The 9,426-nt window shown below is 43.6% G+C and overlaps 1 long non-coding RNA gene across 1 annotated transcript; it reads left to right on the top strand.

Moving 5' to 3' along the window:
- The first annotated feature begins 4,403 nt into the window (after nucleotides 1-4,403).
- LOC113481806 lies at nucleotides 4,404-7,654 on the top strand. Its single transcript, XR_003398732.1, has 3 exons — nucleotides 4,404-4,563; nucleotides 5,803-5,812; nucleotides 7,644-7,654. It is a non-coding gene; the product is annotated as an uncharacterized LOC113481806 (long non-coding RNA).
- The last annotated feature ends 1,772 nt before the right edge of the window (nucleotides 7,655-9,426 follow it).

Here is a 9,426-nt window from a genome sequence, read left to right as displayed (position 1 = left end):
GCAAGACTCCTGGGTGAACGTGTAGAAAGCTCTTTGATAAATGACCTGAATTTGTGGGTGGCCAGCAATAAAACCTGGCAGATTTACATTCCTCTGAGCACTCAAGAAGTCACCAGGGAACATGTCCAGTTTAAAGCATTTCAAAATTCATACGCCAGACCCCAAATCGTTGCAGAGCTCATGTAAAGTAATGATGAGGGAAAAAAAGTGGTGATCCTTTTCTTTCTGATCCCTTAAACTCTATGTAGCCACATTTTATTTTTTTATTTTTTCACCCCCCACAGGAGCTGACCACCTGCAGTTTGTTGTTGAGGTTTATGTCTCCTGCATTAACACCCATTTACAGCAGCGGAGGATTTAAAACCATGAGTGCTCATGGTAAAACTAATGAAAAAGTATCATTATTTAGTCACCTCCAGAAATTCGGAGAAGAGATTATCTGCTGTTTTGAAGACATAAACTCCAGATAAACCAGTTTTAGCAGTGGGGCTTATGCTAGTCAATGAGACATTCATGCTTTTCTCCTTTGCCTAAAACTTGCTGTATAATCCTCAGCTCCCTTCTGGCTACCAACCAGTAGCAGGAGATGTCACTGGAGTAATTTGACCTAGACAGGTACAAATATTTCTGTACTAATATTATCACCAGCTTTTCAGCTGAAATTTCCCAGATCTAAATCCAAACCCATCCCAACTGTAAAAAAAAAAAAGAAATGGATTTCATTTGTGGCCCGGTTTTCACTACATGAGCTGACTTTATGCAGGAGACTGGATCGAAGGCGAAAGCCCCGCTGGAAATCTCGTGGGCTGTCACCCTGCTTTTGGTGGCTGGTCATTGAAAGGCTTTAACTGGTGCGAGAGGGCTTTGGGGCTCTTCCAGGAGCCTGCGCATTTCAAAGCTATTTTTGGGGTAACATTCCCTGCTCCACACTGGTCCCTGCGCCACAGCTTCCTCCACTCACTCTCAGGTCTCTCTTCTAGCATCTGTCTCCATCGGCGTGGGAACACTCGCCTGCCTCCGTGTTTCCACACGCATTACCACCAACACACACTTGAGGGCCACAGATCTTAAGTTTAGCAGCTCCTGCCTTTATCAGATTTATTCCCTTGGAGAGGGAGTGAGATTGCTCCCTGTCCCTCTGTAGCATTAATTTTCAAACGCAAGGCAGGGTGATTAATAATCTATTCTGCTGGCAGCTTTACTTAGTTTATTCCTGTTTCAGGTATTAGTTTCTTCAGCAGTTTCATCACCTGCAGGTTTGATGTGACCACACGCCAGACGCTGACCCTAGTGTGGCACAGCAGAGTCTCCACGTGGCCCTGAGCCACCAGCAGAGCTTGGCATGGGAGGTGAGGTTAAATAAATCTGAGTTCCATGCAATTGGCCATCCCGAAACTAAGCAATCATCTGTGATCCATCCCAAAGGGTGAAAACAACACAGCTATTTCCGTCTACCTGTGCAGCTGCAATTAATTTAAGGAGCTTCAGGACGTAAAACAAGCCGTAGGGAAGCAGCCTACACCTTGGATGTCACCGCGCTGCAGACAAAGAGGAGCCGGAGAAGAATCTGCTTTTCCTAAAACCCAATCGTTGAGTAATTTATACTTAACACGGGAACCAAGCACTGCTGCTTTGATCATCAGTACCTGCTCTGGAGAGAAGCAGCTCAGGTCTGCTCGCTACGTGCTGCATTGTGGCACGTTACTCATTTACTGGAGGAGCTGCGAGGTCAGATTTTGAGGTGCTTATTCAGACAGGTTACATGAAAAGCGTCTCCCTAGTAAGAACAGAGGTTTGGGGTTTGGTTTATCACAAAAAGGAATATTGTCAAACCACCTGAAATTAATTAAAGTAAGGCTTTAGGGTCATGATTTTAGATATTTTCGTGGTTTAGACCAAACTCAGCAAAAGTTGCTAAAGCCAAACAGCCCAGGAACAGTTCCTCTGCAACCACCGACAATGCGGGCTGTGCCTGGCAGAGGGACTGCATGTAAATCTGCCTTACCAGTCTGACCAAGGATGCTCTCCGTCCCCAGTACTAGCTCTGTCGTCTAATACCGTTTTAAACCATGTAACCTAGTATAACGTTGTGCTGTTAAGAAGCAGCAGACAGACAACGAAAGAAAGAAATGACTGCCGTTCCCTGTAAGAACATTTTTGTGGCAGATATTTTCTGTATTTCTGTTTCGCTCTTTTTTTTTTTTTTTTCAGAGTATTTATGTACATGGAAGAGGATCTCTGTTTTCAGAGAGATCATCTGTTCCTGCCGCTTCTACCCTATTAGGTGTCATGATCCTGGTTGCTGTGGAAATGATTAAGTTGTCATCAACAGGAGTCACATGAGGGATAAGCTCTGGGAGAAGATGATACAACATTCCTTCTTTTATGCAAATATGTGCAGTTAAGAATGGCAAACAAACAAACAAGCAAAATATAGAGGCAAGCACCCTTCCCCCTCCAAAATCACTATTCAGACAGAGCAGACTGCTTTGAATAAGCACATTTTGTTTCCAGGGGGTGTCAGATGATGTCTAGAAAATGTCATCCCCTGTCATGGAAGTGGCAGAAGGGAGCTAGAGGTCAGTCCCTTCTGTTCGAAAGGGTACAGAGTCCAAAAGAGATGCCAAACTCCCTTTTGTCCCGTGCTTTGAGGAGGCTGGGGCAGGTGCAATGTGTCGCAGAAGTAAATAAGAGTAGCACATTTTCCAGGAGTGCGAATAGATACGCAACACGCAGGGCACCACAGAGCGGTGTCCTCTGCCCCTAAGTAGCTGCCCAGGGTTGTGTTAAGCACAGCAAGTCACAGTGGGAGGAGTAACGCTCCCAGATATTAGGTGAGGTTATGCTGACTCAGAAAAAATGAAATGCCTCCCAGAAGTATCTTTGGATTTAATTAATAAGTGTTTAGAGTTGACGCCAATTCTCCAAAGAGCGACTCTGGCGTTAACCATCAACTGATTGCATCTGGAATTGCATGGGGGGATCTTTCGGTATTTGGTGAATATACATGTGAAGTGGGTCATCTAGACTGTATATTTGTAGCTGTAATTAGAAAGACAAACTGTATGGGAAAAGAAAGTCAACAGTGGTCTTGATAATTAGTTTAATTCTGCTGTGCACGTTGGCTGTGTTATTTGAATTCTGCAATGCCACTGTCTCCGTGGTGGGTGTAAATGCCTCACAGTAAGTCAAACAGTTACTATGACTTTCCAAAGTCTTGGCAGCACTCATGTCTCTAACGTAGTCTATGTTCAGGAAACTGGGAAAATGCTCCAGTGGGATCAAACCAGGATTGTTTTCTTATTAGAACACTCTCCTGAAGATTTGGAGTCCCGCAGAATCCGCTGGTACTGGTGATCTGAAGCTCTAAGCAGTCTGCTCTTTAACTGCAGCTGAAATTACAGACAAGGCATAACGAGCAGTTGAGAAGTGAGTAAGCTGCTCTCTTAGTCAAACACTGATAGGAAGTTATAAGGCATCAGGAAAGATTAAGGATGAGAACAGGAAAATCTTTCTGGATTTTTTTTTTTTTTTCCGTTTACTACTGATGCTTCATGGAACGTGTTGAGTTTCCACTCAAGAAATATGTGCTGCTTTTTTGTTCTTTCTGGTGACAGCTTCTCAGCGAGGGCACAGCCTGAGTCATGTTTTGACTCAGGGACTTTGTGATCTTTGGATGAGGCTGCAAACCAGCACAGAGCATTCACTCTGTGAGTCTTTTCTTGTTACCTGGCTTTTGATGTCATTTGGTGCCATTATGAGGAACTTTGGGTCCCAGGTTTTCAATAGCCACCTACATCTTACTTTGTTCCCCCACTGGAAGCTTTTTTTTCAGACATCTCCACAGCAACTTTTTTTAAGTGCCAGAGTGTTGTCTTGCGGGGTAGAAATAAGCATGTGCACAAAGAAGAACTGATGACACTAAACGTCACACTAGATTATTCCTTACATTTCTAAACAATAGCACAAAACATCATAATGTCTAATTTACTGTCTCTCTCCAGAGTTAAAGGGCACAGACTGCATCAGTGTTTTAGAATACTCTTAACTTTTCCAAACCCCCTCACCCTCACAGGCATGCAAATATGTACAAGAGCAGTGAAAGATAGATGAAAGAAAATATCCAAGCTCGGGAGGGATCTCAATCCCATAACCCAGTAGAGCACCTTGGATTCTGGTGTCAGCTCCTGAGTGTTTTTCTCAGCAAAGCTTCTCTGCACAGCCTGGTGGAGGTGAAATCTTGTCCATTTATATAAATAAGCAATTTGTATACACACAACTCATACAGACAAGCCTTGTCTCTGTCCAGCTCTGGGGCCCCCAGGACACGGACCTGCTCAAGTAGGTCCAGAGGAGGCCACAAAGATGCTCAGGGGCTGGAGCACCCCCCTGTGAGGACAGGCTGAGAGAGTTGGGGGGTTCAGCTGGAGAAGAGAAGGCTGCGGGGAGACCTTAGAGCGGCCCCCCAGGGCTGAAAGGGGCTGCGGGAAAGGGGGGAGAGGCTCTGGATCAGGGGGTGTGGGGACAGGATGAGGGGTAACGGCTTTAAACTGACAGAGGGGAGTTTCAAATTAGATATGAGGAAGATATTCCTCCCTGTGCGGGGGGTGAGGCCCTGGCACAGGCTGCCCAGAGAAGCTGTGGCTGCCCCCTCCCTGGCAGGGCTCAAGGCCAGGTTGGACGGGGCTTTGGGCAACCTGGGCTGGGGGAAGGTGGCCCTGGCCGGGGCAGGGGGGTTGGGACTAGATGGCCTTTATGGTCCCTTCCAACCCAAACCGTTCTGTGATTCTATGGTATTAGCCAGTTACCAGGCGTGTCTGACTGCAGCCCTAAGAAATGTGTTGTCATTCAATAGCGAGATAAAGCAAACTTCCCTCTTTGTTTTTGACAGTCTGAAAATAGATTTAATCTTAGATTTAGTCAAAAATGCCAGGCACTATCTGCCACCTTATTTTATGCTGTACAATCTCTTCTCTTGCAAGTTTTACAGCTATGTAATTCCACTGACTTCGGGGGAATTCTTTCTTATTTACAGCAAGCGTAAAAGAGGCAACAAGGTCATTCGCGGTGATACCTGGAAAAGGCAAAAAAGTATGAGGTGGGCTTCTCCTCAGGAACTCGTCATGTTTTTTTTCCATTAGAAACATCACAGGGATTTCTTACACTGCCTCATTGTTCTCATTGCCTTTTAAATGCCACACTGCAGTTCTTGGTTTAGTAATGAGACACACAGTGCTTCCTCTGACATCCCGGAGAGCAAGGAGTTAGCACCGGCATGCCAATTACGGTTAACAAGGAGAAGCTGGGTCTGTTGGCAAGGCTACAAAGTGCCTCATGTTTTAATGACAACGGCTGTCAAACACTGCACAGATACGCCTCAAAAATTAATATGTTAGTAGTTAGCACAAGAGGTCCTTGTCCACGACTAGGAGATGCAGTTACAGAAATAATGCAAATATTGATAGTAATTAATCATGGGAACCTCTATGCAGTTTCCCCTTTCCCTTGTATCCTTATTTCTGAAGGATTTTTTTAATTTTTTTTTTTTTCCCCCCACAATGTAATTTCTTATAAAGATCAGTGGCTTCTGCGATAAGTTTTTGCACTTGGAAATTTTATCTTTGTCATCCTTTCATCTAGTGTTTTAGACCTTGGGGGTATCAAGTTGCCTTATGTAATGCGTGCTTCGTGTGCTTTAGGAACTTTTTAGCAGATGAGTTCAGAAGCAAAAGTTCACAAATTAGCAGGGAGAAAGGTCACAACTGTGTTGTCATCTGAGAGACGGAAGGACACATAAATCAGTTTTGATGAAGTAACTAAAGTGGGGTGCTTTGAGGAGCTGTAGACCTCTCATGTTCTCCTCCTACATTAATCCTGGGTAATGTAGGAGCAATTTTGTTGCAAGGAGTAAGAGAAAAACTCTGCTGCCACCTCCTTCCATGGAGTGTCTATGGCCATTCCTCATTTAATCATCTGTCAACACCCTGCCAGATGGCAAAGGGAAGGACTGTTCTTCACCTGCAGGAGAGCTGTGCCTCGACAAGCGCTCATCTTATCTCAGAGACTGCGTGTTCCCAAGGAGAAAAAACAGCAAGTGTCAAATCCTCTGCATCTACTGGCTAAGTCCCCAGGCCTGCGTAAGCATGTTTCTGGTCAGCTGACAGATTCTCAGTCCTCAGCATCCCTGTTCAGAGGGTTAAGTGTGCTTCAGTTGTCGGGATTATCCACAACCAGTCCAGCACCTCTGCTGCCTGCTTTTTGCATTTTAGGCGAGGCTCGATGCATTGCCTTTAATTCATACAGTAAACTATCACATAAAAATCAGTCTTCTGAATCTAATGTCTTCCTAGTAGATTGCTTTCCTTGCATCTCAACATACTTAACTCCTAGTAAAGAGTTTAGGCCTCCTTGGAGGACTCCGTGATATTCGGCATTTTCTGAGCATGATTAGAGACACAGATCTTACAGGGAGAATCTACTCTGTACCGGAGCTGTTTTGTCAGACGTGATTCATACCCTGAAATGAGAGGCTTAATCAGGTTTCCCATTCTGAGAAACCAATTGAAGAGATAAAGGGCTCAACTGTTTTCACTTCCTACAGTCTTGTATTTCTGTGCATTCTCCTTCGTGTGAGTTCCCATTACCGTGCACCAGAGCCGAGCCTAGCATGCTGTAAATGTGCCTGAGGGGGGTCACGTCCCAACTCTGGTAGAACCCTGTGGGCAAGGAGCTGACAGAACTCGACCCTTTCTCTCTTCTCTCCCTTCCCCTCCCTTGCAGAAAAAATACCCATTGAAATCCATGTCTGGCAGAGAACTGGTGTTACCCCTGGACTACCAAGACATCGTCAAGGGAGATGAATCGCTAAAATATAGCCTGAAGGCAGACAGGGGCTTTGACAAGCTGTAAAGTTGTTCAACAACTTGGTTGGGACTGAAAGACCTTTGGCAACACAGCACTGGGGACTGACAGCAAACGCTGCCGTGTGTCACCCTGTTTTGACCATTTTTGCCAGGTGAGGAAAGCAATGTCTTGAGTGAAGGACGGGGAACCTTAGTGGTGTGCGAGGCAAGCAGAGATGTCTAAGAGCTGCAGTCAGAGGTCAGTGATCATCCTCCAGAACTGTGGAGCAGGTCCTACTACTCTGAGCTTTGAAAGCGTTCTTGTTTGGTTGGTTGGTTTTCATTTGAAGAGAATCTTAGAAGACATAATATTTATCATTGTGGCTCTATGTCCATTTAAAGCACCAGCAGAGATGGGTCAATTACATCAATCTCCCTCAAAGTGTGGAGCTTACAAGACAGGTAAAAATTATCCAAGGATTTTTAATCAGAACAAAGTAAATCCCCTTCCTTCAATTTCTTCATTCAAGCAGCCCTTTTCTTTCCTGTGTGACTTAGTTTTACCCTGTGCTGATGTACTATTTGTCTGTATCTCATCTCAATAAGGTTACTTTGCTGTTCTCTAAGTATAAGTATATCTTGCAAAGAAAAATTTATCCTGAGATTTAGTATTTTCAAGATTGAATCATCAAACCATAGCTTTCGTGTGTTCAGTGTAGCATCCTAGCCCCATCAGTGTTATGAATACTTCATTCCAGGAAGCTCAAACAGAAAATAAATTATTCAGACTGAAAGTCAAAGAAGAGTAAGTTTCAAGAGTTGCCAGAATTTGATTATTTGTTGATGCCTTTATAGAGGCAGCATTCTGAGGGACAGAGTTTTCACGCAAATACTGTCTCTGGAGTGCTGGAGGCTTTAATAGCCCACCTTATTCCAGGTGAAAATCAATATATTTTGTTTGTGGTTTTCTGGTTTCTGTAGACAGTCATGAAAAATAAATAGAAAGACTGATACAAAAGAAAAAGGAAAGAAAAAATACAGAGGATCTCAGCACAGGGAAAATGTATGAATTTTAAAACGAAGCTCCAGATGCGTGTTTGTTGATTGAGTAGGGAATATCTCAAGAGAGCCAAGAATTCATTGATTATGTGCAGATCCAGAAAGCCCTTTGAAGTTAAAAAGGGGGGAAAAAAAAGAGAGAGAGAGAGAGAAAAAAGATATTAAAATATACCTTTCCCTTGGGTATTTCCACCTGTGTTTTGTCGGCTTCATTTTAGGCTGACTTCCCACAGCTGATAGTGCTGAGATGAATATCAAGAGATTGCTTAGCAAACCCCTTGCCCTAGGTTCAGCTGAGGTCAGTGGATCTGGTGTTCTTACGATATGTTTTGTTGTCAACATCTGAATCTGATGCTGAATTTTTTTGGCCGTTCGTAATCTACAAACAAAATCTGCTGCAGGAGCAGTGGGAAGGGGGGTGTATGGGTCTGCGGACTGGCAAATATACACAACAGCTTTATTCTGCTGAGGGGATATTTACGTGGCTGTGATGAAACAGCTCATGACCAGCTCCCAATTGATTCCACTCTCCTATTCCTCAGGTGCCTGCAGGACACAGTGGGATTCTGGAGTCAAGTGGAACAATTATGGTGGCTTCTCTCTTTTCACCTCATTGATGCTTTCAGAGATTCATCAGGAACCAGAGAGATCCCTGGTGACCATGGGAAAGCAGAAAAAAAACTCCAGAGGTCCTTAAAAAAAAATCATTCAAATCTGGATTTGGTTTCCCTGTCTGAATCCTCTGTGCAAGCTCCTAGTTTCCTCTGGTGTGTTCACCTTCAAATGACTGTCTTGATGCAAGTAAAAGAACAATATATAACTTGTCAGGTAATCTAACAGAGCAGAACACGAGCATCGGCTGCGGCAGGTCGAGCTTTAAGAGACTGTGCTGAGCCTTTGTATGTTAATATAGAGATAACGGGGTTAGCCAAGTTGTGTTCATTTTCCTTAATGTGTGAAGTCAACACTGGGATTAAGTGATACTACAAAGCCTCAAAGGCTGAGATTTCTGCGAGGAGACTGAAGCATCAAACTCCTGTTGAGTTTTAGTTGGCTACAGGGACCTAAGTTACTTAACAATCTCAGTCCTAAAGTATTACCCTTCCTCTTCTCGTGTTTTACTTGAGGGAGAATGGATGGAGGCTTCTTACAAAGAAATAGTTGGTTTTAATTTTAAGCAGATCTAAACCAAAGATAGGAACAAGTCGGTTTTGAAAGGGTTTGAAAAATTACACAGAAAGGCTGTTAGGATGAGTTTCTTATTACAGAGAAACGGTGATGTTTTGTGTTATTTCAGTGACTTTTCCATGATAATTGCCAACGTGTAGCTTTTTAATTGAAATAATTTCTAGGATTCAGATTGGTTAATGTACCATTAAAGAAAATTATTTGCACAGAGATCAGTAAATATATTTTTATCTCTTTGGAGTCATTTGGGAATGTACTTGACTTAGACCGATTGTTGACCTAGTTACCCATTTTCAACGGTGATAGCTTTGTTACCTTATTCCCAACAAGATGATTT

The sequence above is a fragment of the Athene cunicularia genome (genome assembly GCF_003259725.1).
Source record: "Athene cunicularia isolate RWA chromosome 6 unlocalized genomic scaffold, athCun1 chr6_part2, whole genome shotgun sequence".
Classification (NCBI taxonomy): Eukaryota; Metazoa; Chordata; class Aves; order Strigiformes; family Strigidae; genus Athene; species Athene cunicularia.
This window is presented reverse-complemented; position numbering and strand designations above follow the sequence as displayed.